At 34.8% G+C, this 4,655-nt stretch overlaps 1 long non-coding RNA gene across 1 annotated transcript; it reads right to left on the reverse strand.

The window, feature by feature from the left end:
• Positions 1-2,322: 2,322 nt before the first annotated feature.
• LOC119617705 lies at positions 2,323-3,804 on the reverse strand. The gene is made up of 2 exons (XR_005234075.1): positions 3,672-3,804; positions 2,323-2,974 (listed from the first exon to the last, which is right to left on the reverse strand). It is a non-coding gene; the product is annotated as an uncharacterized LOC119617705 (long non-coding RNA).
• Positions 3,805-4,655: the final 851 nt, after the last annotated feature.

A 4,655-nucleotide genomic window follows, 5' to 3' on the forward strand; every position in this document is an offset into this window, starting at 1 on the left:
GAAGTGTTTTATTCGTACCAGCCTTTAAGGTATTCATGTCTGTGCGTAAAGTGCTCCAGACAATGAACAGGATATAACGCCTAGAAAATAAATCATAGATATTTGTGGAATACGTTCTCCATTATATGAATATATATATACACAATACAATAAAATGGACCTCACATTTTATTTGAATCACAATTTAGTTATCATAAAGATGACAATTTATTTCTAAAACAGGCAGCTCTACAGTGTCTGACAATATTGAATTTAAAACAAGACATACATTTCTTCTAATATTGCATTAAGGTCAGTTTAACCAAATCCCTCTTGAGAGCCAGATAGCTAAAGCCACATCAGCAAATAATGGTTTTGTGGGCCAGTACAAATATTGATTATGTAGGGGAAATAACCACACATCACACATTAAATAATGTATTATTATTTACTAAACCAATTGCTTTTAAGCATTGGTATTAGGGTTACATTAAAACCATGTAGTATTTGTTTAAATGTCAGGAAGTTTACCCATAAAACTTTGTTAGATATATATAAACAGAACATTAACCTTTAGAGACATTAGTCACACAAAATCACTTAAATGATCAAAATACTCACTTTGGCTGGTTCACTGTCTTTAATGCTTTTAACTCTTTCTTTTTTACATTTAAATGATTGACAATAGAGAGGAGGGTGCATAAGGAAAATATGTTAAAATATTAAAATATATATATATTATATCCGTCATTATCATCATTACAGTCACCATGATAAATATCATTGCCATCAGTAATATCATACAGTAATACATCATCTATGTAATTTAATTTGCTACAGCACATATGCTAAATGAGGAGTCCTACCTGAATTATTGCATTTATACGCTGTTGAAATTATGAAAATAGGAATTTTCATATTCTTTTTTTGAGTACAGTTTTGTACAATGTAGGGTGAAATTCATTTTTGTGTTGGCATACTATCTTTTAGACATGATAAGGGAAATTGACTGGGGTGATTGTTGGATGCTCATATAATATTTTTGGTCAGAAATGTGTTAAAATTATACAAACTGTGTGTCAGAACTATCTACTTTGAAAAAAGGGACACAAGTTGAAGACATTGTGTGAAGCTGTACAGGTGAGTTTGTGCAGCAATAACCTTTTGATGGCTTTTTTCCCTCTTTCTGTGAACTATAACAGGGAATTTACACACTACTTTCATGCTACTTGAACTGCAGGGTATTTTCATTACATTTTTTTAGGTTGATGACTTTGAAAACATAACAAGAGCGATGTAAAGACAGAAACAACTTAGACATTTTGGCAGCAGACTTTCAAACTGATACAGCAACAAACTAATCAGCCTGAGTTTATAGAACAATGTAATATGTAAACAGACAAAACTACCTCTACTGTTGGTGTTTAGCAAGATATAAAAAGTTATTGATTTCTGAGGTTTTAAGATAAAAAATCTCTCTCTTTTTTTTTTAAATCAAACCATATTTTCACTAATACTCTGAGTTCTATAGAGGTCAGTCTTATACCATGTTGCAGCCACTGCATGCTTTTAAGTTTCATCCTTGAAAAAAAGTGGATTGTTTCAGATTTTAGCATTTTTACTGTTATTGTTTCTGGCTTTTTTAGAGCCAGGCTTTTTGGTTCTGTTACTCCGTACATTAAGGTTTGACCATACATTTTGTCTAAATGCAGTAAATTACAGGAAATATCTTGAGAATGGGACAAGTTCCACCACATAATTAATCCAGATACACTCGCCTATATGTGGCAAAATTGAATAAAGTCAATGTTTGTACAAAAAAAGCAACAACAAAAGTCAGCTTGCCACATTTCGATGGTGTTAAATGCAGAATATTTTGTAAATTCTCACAGTAAATTGGACAAAATCCATACCATTAGTAGTGGCCAGTTGACTACAATTACTGGACCAGCTCTAGCTCACTGAAAGCCAACTTTTACCAGCACACATGCTCATATTTGACCTCAATAATACTAAATCAAGTGCTACCTGGGTTGCTGTTTGTTTGAAAGGAATGGGTATTTCTTCACAGTGCAACTGTTCTTTTACCAGCTCTTTCAATCGTTCTTATCTAAAGTACGCTGAAGACAAACAACTGTGATATCCCGAGAACGATATGAATGCAGCAGATTTAGATTTTCAAAAAATATGAGCAAAATAACCCAAGCTTTTTTTTAAGCACAAGAATGCGCAAATATTGCAACCTCATGTTGATATTTGTGCAAACTGGACAAAATAAAATAAAGCAGATACAGCTGCATTTAGAAAGTTTAGGCTGTCAAACTCAGTAATACAATGTGTTTCTTTTTTTTGTTGTTTGTGTTTGTTTTCTTTCTTCTTCTATTGTTTTTATAAATTAAATACTTACATTTCATATACAGTATTGTTGCAACCTCATGCATATACTGAGTATAATTATGCTCCATGTACAGCCTTCATAAGGACTTACAGTAAATGGGTTGATTTACTACAAATGAGAGCAGGCAAAAAAATAAAAAAAATTTGAAAAAGCAGTGTCTCCCTATCTCCCATCTGAACCAGAATAGTCCGTGAACCAGTCAGCAACAATGCTCATATATTATAATTTGGTTTTAATTTCTTCTTGCCAGCAGCAACACCCCCAGCAAGATGGCTCCTGCAGCAATAACAGCACCACCGATGAGAAAGGGTTTTAGGTGTTCCAGAGAGTCTGTGCCGGAGGCCGCAGCCTCATCACCTGCTGCTGCTGCTGCTGATTCAGCTCCTCCATCCTTGGAAAAGGTGGGATTCGCAGGCTCGGGCGCTGCAGGGGCAGGGTCAGTCTTGCGTGGTGCTGCTGGCTCCTTCTTCTCTGCTTTAGATGCTGCCTTGGGCGCCGAAGCCCCAGACTTGGCCTTAGCTTCCATGGACTCAGACAAGGACGCAGGTGTGGTCTGGTCAGGAGGAGTCTTTATAAGGTCAGCTTTGTGCTGCTTCACTGAGAAAAAACAGACACTGCCAGATTATCCTTCTAATTTAGGCTCCCTCATCATGTTATCTGCTCTGATGAGTATAAACAGACTGAAATAGGAACAAGGCCCTGATTTTCATCTATTTGCTGTAGAGCACTGAAGCAGTGGAGCCTTAATTGTGACCTTGGAAAAAGATGACATTGATGCGAGTTCTCCAGTGCTCAAGGGGACGTGAAAATTTTTATTTTGGTAACAACTGCTGTGACATAACCATAATATGAACAAATATTCCCATTCAGAGCAGCTTCCTGTGTTACCCATTTTATGGGACAATCGGGTAATTTAAAAATAAAATCTGGACCTGCAGAGCTCATACACAAGAAATATTTAAATCTTAATGTCTTTTACCTCAGTGCAAGACTAGGCCAGATAGAAAAAAAAAGATTTAATCAATTTGTGTGTTTTGCACTGTGTGCATCCACTATAAAACCCCATAAATCATGTGTGCTACTAATAGACTGCAAGATGGAGGAGAGAACATGACCGTGATGGAGAAAAACAAGCAAAAAAACAAATGGGGGTTAGTGAGGAGGAACAAATTCTGCAGAGAATGAATGCACCATAGCACCCTGAATGTTACAAAAGGTAGGCTGGAGAAATATTTACAGAAATGTCTCCCATTAAATCCTGCTCTGATAAGGTAAAAAAATGGACAATATTTACCTTTTCAGCACCTCTGTAGAGAACAGAAAAATAACAGATGGAGGACTCAGAGCTGTCTCTAGAAGGTGGAAATGTCCTTAATATTGGAAAATGAGAGACAGCGGAGAGATGGAGGACACTGAAAACAGGAGGGAGGAGAGTGAGAGGAAGAGGAGGAGAGACAGGAATGTACCATCTGGAGTTCCAAAGATGGGGGGTTTCTTGATTTTTATTTTCTTCTCAAGCTTATATGGTTACAGTGAGCATTGTTTCAAAGAAGCAAAGTCTAGATGACAATCACACATGTTAATAATTTTAAAGTATCAAAATTGATTTAGTCACAAAAAGAGTCTTTAAATTAAAAACACCTAAGCTTATTGGCCAGAAAGTAAGTGGAGATATGCAATTTAGTTTGAGTGTTTTGACAAAATTTAGGTAAGTTTTTAATGTTTCATTGCCTTTTTTTGAGAAAAAAAAACTACAACAACCATTTCCCCCTTTTTTATTGGTAATTGTGGATTTATAAGGTGATGCATTCCACACCTTTTTAATGTTATCCAAAGAGCATATATCACATCAAGAGATTAATTGGTAAAGGTACAGATATACAAAAGTAAAAAAGAAACATATATAATTCAACATTTTTTCCAGGGAATTAAAAATAGATACCTATGTGTCACAGAATAGGAGCCAGTCATCATAAATTAATATAGTTTTGAAATATTTTATTTATTGAACAAATCATGTGAGCAAAGTGTGTTTTTTATGAGTACAGATCAAGCAACAATGAAACCATGTCCATGCTATAAGAGTTTAAATATTCCTGTGATTAAGTCATTTATCAGTTTAAAACATAATTTAAATTTTAAAATATAAAAAAAATGTGTTTATTTTCAGCACAAGTCAGATGTAACACATCAAAATGATTGATATCATAAAGATTTTCAGCACCTAAAAAATGTTTTTTTCCCCCTTTTTCCTTTAAGTGTAGGATTGAGCTACTTT

The sequence above is a fragment of the Kryptolebias marmoratus genome, linkage group LG15, assembly GCF_001649575.2.
Source record: "Kryptolebias marmoratus isolate JLee-2015 linkage group LG15, ASM164957v2, whole genome shotgun sequence".
NCBI classification, from domain to species: Eukaryota; Metazoa; Chordata; class Actinopteri; order Cyprinodontiformes; family Rivulidae; genus Kryptolebias; species Kryptolebias marmoratus.